This window comes from Scyliorhinus torazame, chromosome 2, assembly GCF_047496885.1.
Source record: "Scyliorhinus torazame isolate Kashiwa2021f chromosome 2, sScyTor2.1, whole genome shotgun sequence".
NCBI lineage: Eukaryota > Metazoa > Chordata > Chondrichthyes > Carcharhiniformes > Scyliorhinidae > Scyliorhinus > Scyliorhinus torazame.
Window position 1 is genome coordinate 354,630,278 of NC_092708.1, and position 8,873 is coordinate 354,639,150.

The window sequence follows — 8,873 nt, forward strand, 5'->3', positions numbered from 1 at the left end:
TTAGTGAATTAAATAAACAAACATAAATTGCTCTAAAACATTGCTGTTTGATGATAAATAAATCTAACTTTCACAACTAAAAAGTACTATATGTAAATTTATTTTCTGTCATTATTAACACATTCAACATTTTAGAATACCAAGTGGCATCAATGTCATATGAAATAACTGCATTATACAATTTTATTATATTTATGTAAAAACTGTGGAAAACAAATTGTGCTTACAGCATTCCTATTTTGTCAGTAAGTATATTGGCACTATTTTCCCAAGAGATATTCTGCCTATAAACTGAAGGTTTTCAGGAATGATCCTCTTATTTGTGACAACAGTATTGTATTTCTGCAGAATAGCATCAAACTGAAAAGGCAAGTAGTTTTCTGTTCAACAGTTGGTAACAAATGTTAAATGTTTATGTTTGTGTAAAGTAACGGAAATAACAATTCATGCCAGTTGGATATACAATAAATGCAACTGGTGAAATAAACAGTATTTTAAACTGAGATAACTTCAAATTTACCAGTTAATTCCTGCTTGGGAGCTACAGTATAGCACATAGGCATTTCTGAGATAAGGTGAGAGACATCTCAGGCGACAAAAAGTGACTGTTGAATTGACCTCTGCATTTGCAATAACCTTTTCTTTGAAAAAATATTAAATTATTTTACATTTATTTCAATTAAATGTCCACCCATTAAATGTTAAAATGCACGATGCAAAGCAGGAAAATAAATAATTTCGATCTTCCATCTATTATTAATCAGATTCAAGGGATGTAGAGGATATCTGGATTTAAAAGAATTTGAAAAGACCCGGCTGAGATGACCTCTGATCCTGTCCAAATGAGAAACCAAAACTGAATTCATCTTTGCTGTTTCCGAAATTATTTGAATTTCTGTCAGATTGGAAAGAAAACGCGAACGGCTGTTCATTTGATGGACTCTCCATCCCTGTAAAAATCAAAATAAAATTTTAAAATGCATGTTCCAAACTATAACCATATTTAGGCATGAGTGAGTTACAAGATAGATACAATTGAAAGACATAAAGGTTGTCCACTCAAAATGGGTGTGAAGAAGCGGAGAGTAATGTTAGGCCGTAGGAGACTACTGGCCAGAACAGAAAAACAGGAAGGGGAATTTGGTAGGATTGCGCTTTCCAGAAAGGGGTGGGCCTGGGGCAGGGGAGGCTTGGACCTTAGTTGTGAAAGCTGAAGCTGAGTGGGGCACGTGTTATTAGTGTGCAAGAGTCAACTCCCCTACAGATTGCAAGGATGGTAGATTTGGATTTTCAGTGGTCAATTACTTACCAATATCTTTCTGTGATGATTGATCTTCGCTTGTTATGTTAGATGAGTAGTCCTTTTCAGGCTGAAAAGAAAAACAGAAAAATGAGAATGACATAGTCTTTGGCACAAAATATGCTGGTTGACTTTACCTGTCCATGTTTGTGCTTATCTTCCAGGCAAACTAGTTTCCTAGTTTCATTTGCATATTCTGTTTCCAAATTCCTTCAGTCGTTTTTCTTCAATCCATTCTTAAATGTTGAAATGGTCTCTATTTCACTAACTCTGGAAGTGCACTCGACACCTCACAATCCTTAGTGTAAAAAAAATTCTGGCTCTCCATTCTTCATTTCTAAAATTCTACATTTACTTTTACAGCCCTTCATTACTAGAAAATGTCTGTTTCTATTTATTGTTTCCCATCCATTCATGATTGTAAATATATATAATAAAGTCTTCTCTATTTTAATAAAAACAGACCTAATTTCCCAAGGCTGCAGAGACTCTCTGATTGGGCTGGCAGCTTGAAGATTCTGTCCACTTTCCTTAATAAGATGGCAAATGCAGAGGCAGCTAATTATGAGGACACTTCTGGGAAGATTGTGATGTTGGGTGTGCTGCTGACAAGTGCTGACTCAGGAACCACGGTTGGTTCCAATGTTGGGGTTCTAAAGCCCATGGAAAATCCAACCCTTGGTCTCAAACTATTCCTCTTTACCTCTAACATTGTGACCTGTGTACACTGCCTCCCAATGATAGCATAATCAAGATCAAGAAGCTTAGCATAAACCATGCAATAACATCGCAGGCTCACCTTTATAATTTAATTGAAAATTTTAGATATATATCTTTTTGCAGTTAAAATAAAATAGGTTGTGTGGGGAAAAATCATTTCTGTGCAGAAAATTCTTATAGGCTATTACTTTTTAATAGATTTTTAAAATTATAATTATATTTGGTTTGTTAAGATAAATCTTTACAATGTTGGAACAGTTGGTTGCTTTGTACATCATATGCAGTTTAGATATTAATCAAACATTTATAATTTAACAAAGGAAATCTGCAGTAAAGGCTAATTAAATAAACAATTGCATGTTGCAAAGGATGGTATGGATGAGTCCAATCTGAAGCTTAAATCAGTGCTTAATTTACTATTCAATATACAGTTTCTTTGTGGCTATAATTTCTTGAAAAACCTGCATCAGTGCAATAGTCCAAGTTTCCAGAGAATTCCAGGCCATTATGAAGAAAACATTAGTTTTGCATGTGAATGACCACCAACACAACATGCAGAGAATTTTAAGAATAGTTATGTAATTGAGAAAGAGAGCAAAAAAAAAAATCATCATAGGTAGGTTCAGTTAGTTTTAGATCTGGGCCCCAGAGATGGAGGAACTGCTCAACCCAGTCTATGAAATATGGCAAGAAGGCAAGAACATTGAATTAAGGAGAAAGTGAGGCGTAATCTTATTGATTGACAGAGCAGGCAAAAAGGTCCATATGGTCTACTACTACTCCTGTAGTTATGTTCTTGTTATCTTTACTTGTGGATCTACTGTTTTCAGTTAAGTTCAACAATTTGAAGGGCAGCATGGTGACGCAGTGGTTAGCACTGCTGCATCATGGCACCGAGGACCTGTATTCGGTCCCAGCCCTGGGTCACTGTCCGTGTGGAGTTTGCACATTCTTCCCATATCTGTGTGGGTCTCACACCTACAACCCAAAAAAATGTGCAGGGTAGGTGAATTAACCACGCTAAATTGCCCCTTAATTGGAAAACAAATTGGGTACTCTAAAAAAAGGTTTTCAAAAATTTGCACCATTGATAGTTATTGTTTCTTCAGTACAATTCATTCTTGACGTTTTTCTCTTAGAGAGTGACAAATGAGGGGCTGGATTCTCCATTTCTGAGACAAAGTGTTGACACCGGCGCAAGATTTGTGGAGTTCCACGACAGCAAAACTGGCGCCGCATCTGGAACGATTCTGCTACTGTTGAGGGGCTAGCACCAGCGCCACGTGGAACAGAATCGATTCCAATGAGAAACGGTGCGGGATTCGCCGGTTTCGCGATTGACACTCAGGAGGCTGACAAGCTGCAGCCGCATATACACACTTCATTCCCCACACATACCATCCCAGCCAACAAGATGACAGCAAGATGCATGGCAGCACGCTTCACCGATGCCGAGCTGGAGACCCTCCTGGACACGGTGGAGGAGAGATGGTTGACCCTGTACCCCTGCCCGGGAAGATGACTGCCAGCCGCCGCCATTCGCCATGCCTGGGCGCAGGTGGCAGAGGCGGTCAGCGCCACCAGTAACAGTAATTTAATTGAATTTTTTGATGAATTCTTTGAGCAGGTGATGAAGTGTGTAGATGAGGGTAGTGTAGTTCATGTAGTTTACATGGATTTCAGCAAAGCATTTAACAGGGTCCCACGTGGGAGATCTATAAAGAAGGCAGATGCACATGGGATACAGGGAAACTTGATAAGGTGGATTCAAAGCTGGCTGAGCAGTAGGAAACAGAGGGTGATGACAGACGGCTGTTTTAGTGACTGGAAGTACCACAGGGATCTGTGTTGGGTCCACTATTATTCGTCATTTATATAAATTACTTAGATGACTATGTGGGGGGGTAGGATCAGTAAGTTTGCGGATGACACAAAGATAGGCCGGGTGGTTAACAGTGAAGCTGAGAGTCAGGAAGATATAGACGGGATGGTCAAATGGGCAGAAAAGTGGCAGATATTATTTAATCCTGAAAAGTGTGAGGGGTTACTCTTTGGAAGGAGCAATTTGACAAAGAAATATTCAATGAATGCAACACACTGGGAAGTCCTGAGGAACAAAGAGACCTTGGTGTGTTTGTAAATAGATCCCTGAAGGCAGAAGGGCAGGTTAGGGTGGTGAAAAAGGCATTTGATCAAACTTGCCTTTATCAATCGCGGCATAGATTACAAAAGCAAGGAAGTTATTTTGGAGTTATACAGAACATTGGTGAAGCCACAGCTGGAGTACTGTGTGCAGTTCTTTTTGCCACATTAGGAAAGATGTGATTGCACTGGAGAGGGGGCTGTCGTGTTGGGTGTTCTGGGGCGGAATTCTCCCCCAACAGCGCGATGTCCGCCGACTGGCGCCCAAAACGGAGCCAATCAGACGGGCATCGCGCCGGCCCAAAGGTGCGGAATGCTCCGCATCTTTGGGGGCCGAGCCCCAACATTGAGGGACTAGGCCGGCGCCGGAGGGATTTCCGCCCCGCCAGCTGGCGGAAATGGCGTTTGTTGCCCCGCCAGCTGGCGGAAATGGCGTTTGTTGCCCCGCCAGCTGGCGCGGAAATGCGGCGCATGCGCGGGAGCGTCAGTGGCCGCCGACAGTTTCCCGCGCATGCGCAGTGGGGAGAGTCTCTTCCGCCTCCGCCATGGTGGAGGCCGTGGCGGAGGAGGAAGGGAAAGAGTGCCCACACGGCACAGGCCCGATCGCGGGTCAGGCCACCGTGGGGGCACCCCCGGGGTCAGATCGCCCCGTGGCCCCCCCCCCCCCAGGACCCCGGAGCACGCCCACGCCGCCTAGTCCCGCCGGTAAATGCCAGCTTTGATTTACGCTGGCGGGACAGGCAATTTCTGGGCGGGACTTCGGCCCATCCGGGCCGGAGAATTGAGCGGGGGTCCCGCCAACCGGCGCGGCCCGATTCCCGCCCCTGCCCAATCTCCGGTACCGGAGACTTCGGCGGGGCGGGATTCACGGCGGCCAACGGCCATTCTCTGACCCGGCGGGGGGTCGGAGAATGATGCCCCTGATGTACAAACGATCCAACACGGCTGGAGATGGTGTAACTCAATTTTATTAACTACTCAACTGTAACAGCACACTGCTAACTTGGGTACGTGCATTACCAGCTAATCTGTGGACCCTGTCCTATCACTATCTGGGTGAGGCACTCAGCACATGGTGAATGTCTGAGTGGCAGGCTCTGAGCTCGGTGCTCTGAGCTGGCTGCTGCTGGAATGAGCGGGAACTGTAGTGTCCCCTGTTTTTATAGTGCGTGTGCTCTCACTGGTGATTGGCTGCGATGTTGTGTGTGTGTTGGTTGGCCCTACTGCATGTCCATCAGTGTGTGTGTGATTGCACCATGATATGCTGATCTAAATATCATGACATCCCCCTTTTCGCAAAGAATATGTGCCTACATGATAATAAATAAAGAAGTGTAGTGAGTGCATCTAATCATGTGAGTGCAATATTTACAACAATATGTACATGTGGCTATACTATATACACAAGAAGGTGCCAGGTGCAGAAACTAACTATGTTACACCAAGAGTGAAACCAATGTTATTAACAAACGATAACAAAATCTTAAACAGTATGGCAAAAAGTCTGAAACAGTATGTCAGAACAAGTCAGTGAGTCCAATATGAAAAGGTTCATAAATTAAGTCTCTCAGGTGGGCGCCGAATTTGGGTTGACCGCCTCAAGGGTGGGTCAGGATCCACCGGCTGAGGAATGGGCCGGGTGTCCGGAAGGTCAACAAAGTCCATTGCAGGGACAACAGGAGGGCGTGGCACCGGTGAAGGATCACATAGCGAGCGCGGAACCAGATGAAGGGCACGCCGATTGCGGCGGCGAATAGAGCCATCAGGCAGACGAACCAGGAACGAGCGGGGAGCTATCTGTCGGAGAACCTCAGCGGTTGTCGACCAGCCGCCCTCCGGAAGGTGTATGCGGACATTATCTCCAGGCGCCAGGGCAGGAAGATCAGTCGCCCGAGCATCATGTGTCGCCTTTTGTTGCTCACGCTGTTGCTGCATCCGCCAAAGTACCAGAGCATGGTCGAGGTCTGGGACGTGAATGGATGGCACAGTGGTCCTGAGGGTGCGACCCATAAGCAGCTGGGCCGGCGATAGGCCCGTGGACAGTGGGGCCGAGCGATAGGCCAGCAAGGTGAGGCAAAAGTCAGATCCTGCATCAGCAGCCTTGCAGAGGAGCCTTTTAATGATGTGGACGCCCTTTTCTGCTTTGCCATTCGACTGAGGATGCAGAGGACTGGACGTCATGTGTGTGAAGTTGTATGAGCTGGCGAAGGAAGACCATTCCTGACTCGCAAAGCAGGGACCATTGTCTGATATCATGGTGAGCGGAATGCCGTGGCGAGCAAAGGTCTCTTTGCAGGCTCGGATGACAGCCGATGACGTGGTGTCGTGCAGGCGTATGACCTCTGGATAGCTGGAAAAGTAGTCGATGATGACGATGTAGTCCCTGCCGATCGCATGGAACAGGTCCACGCCCACCTTCGACCAGGGGGACGTGACCATCTCATGGGGCTGAAGGGTCTCACGGGGTTGTGCCGGCTGAAACCGCTGACAGGTGGGGCAATTGAGCACAGTGTTAGCAATGTCCTCACTTATTCCCGGCCAGTACACAGCCTCTCGGGCCCTCCGCCGGCACGACTCAACGCCGAGATGGCCTTCGTGCAGTTGTTCTAAGACAAGCCGGTGTATGCTGTGTGGGATCACGATGCGGTCCAGCTTCAGGAGGACACCATCAACGACTGCCAAGTCGTCCCGAACGTTGTAAAACTGTGGGCATTGTCCCTTGAGCCACCCGTCCGTCATGTGGTGCAGCACGGTAGCATTGTGGATAGCATAATTGCTTCACAGCTCCAGGGTCCCAGGTTCGATTCCGGCTTGGGTCACTGTCTGTGCGGAGTCTGCACATCCTCCCCGTGTGTGCGTGGGTTTCCTCCGGGTGCTCCGGTTTCCTCCCACAGTCCAAAGATGTGTAGGTTAGGTGGATTGGCCATGATAAATTGCCCTTAGTGTCCAAAATTGCCCTTAGTGTTGGGTGGGGTTGCTGGGTTGTGTGGATAGGGTGGAGGTGTTGACCTTGGGTAGGTTGCTCTTTCCAAGAGCCGGTGCAGACTCGATGGGCTGAATGGCCTCCTTCTGCACTGTAAATTCTATGATAATCACACGTTGCAGAAGGGGGTCGGCTGCAGTCTCACGTCGAATGTGGGCCAGGCGTGCATCAGTGGTCGGCAGAGTGGCAGAAGTGAAGGCTACATGTGCGTCGACTTGGCAAACGAACCCCTCAGGGTTGGACGGCGTGTTGACTGCCCTGGACAGAGCATCTGCTATGATGAGGTCCTTACCCGGGATGTAGACAAGTTGAAAGTCGTACCTCCGGAGTTTGAGCAGAATGCGCTGGAGGCGAGGGGTCATATCATTGAGGTCCTTTTGAATGATGCCAACCAGCGGGCGATGGTCAGTCTCCACAGTGAACTGGGGAAGGCCATACACATAGTCGTGGAACTTGTCAACGCCAGTCAACAGGCCTAGGCACTCCTTCTCAATCTGCGCATAGCGCTGCTCTGTGGGGGGTCATGGCCCGTGACGCATAGGTGACTGGGGCCCATGATGAGGCGTTATCCCGTTGCAGGAGGACCGCCCCAATGCCGGACTGGCTGGCGTCAGTCGAGATTTTCATCTCCCTTGCAGGATCGAAAAACGCCAGTACCGGGGCGGTGGTGAGCTTGACCTTGAGCTCCTCCCATTCACGCTGGTGGGTGGGATGCCACTGGAATTCAGTTGTCTTCCTGACAAGGTGCCGGAGAACTGTAGTGTGGGAAGCAAAGTTAGGGATCAACTTCCCCAGGAAGTTGACCATTCCGAGAAAGCGTAGTCCCGCCTTCTTGTCTGTCAGCTTCTGCATGGCCGTGATGGCTGCCACCTTGTCGGCATCCGGCCACACCCCCAACCGGGAGATGTGGTCCCCCAGGAACTTCAGCTCAGTTTGTCCAAAAGAGCATTTGGCTCGGTTAAGACGCAGGCCCTGGCCCCGTATCCATTTAAAGACGTGTTGGAGGCGACTGTTGTGCTCCTGCGGTGTGGTGGACCAAATAATGATGTCGTCTACATAGACGCGCACCCCTTCGATGCCCTCCATCATCTGTTCCATGATGCGATGGAACACTTCAGAGGCCGATATGATGCCAAATGGCATCCTATTGTAGCAGTATCTGCCAAATGGAGTGTTGAAAGTGCACAGCTTCCTGCTGGACTGATGCAATTGAATCTCCCAGAAGTCCTTTGAGGCATTAAGCTTGGTGAATATTTTTGCCTGAGCCATCTCGCACGTGATCTCCTCACGTTTGGGTATGGGTAATGTTCCCTCATTATGTTGCGATTTAAGTCTTTTGGGTCTTTACAGATCCGGAGCTCGCCGGAATGCTTCTTGACGCACACCATGGAGCTGACCCATGCAGTCGGCTCCGTTATCCGGGAAAGCACTCCTTGGTCCTGAAGGTCCTGCAGCTGCTGCTTGAGGCGGTCCAGGGGCTGGTTTAGCACACTGGGCTAAATCGCTGGCTTTTAAAGCAGACCAAGCAGGCCAGCTGCACGGTTCAATTCCCGTACCAGCCTCCCCGAACAGGCGCCGGAATGTGGCGACTAGGGGCTTTTCACAGTAACTTCATTGAAGCCTGCTTGTGACAATAAGCGATTTTCATTTTTTTCATTTTCCTTGAGGGGTGCTGGGACCCTGCAGGTGCGTGAACTACTGGGGTGGCATCCTGTTTAAGCCGGATTT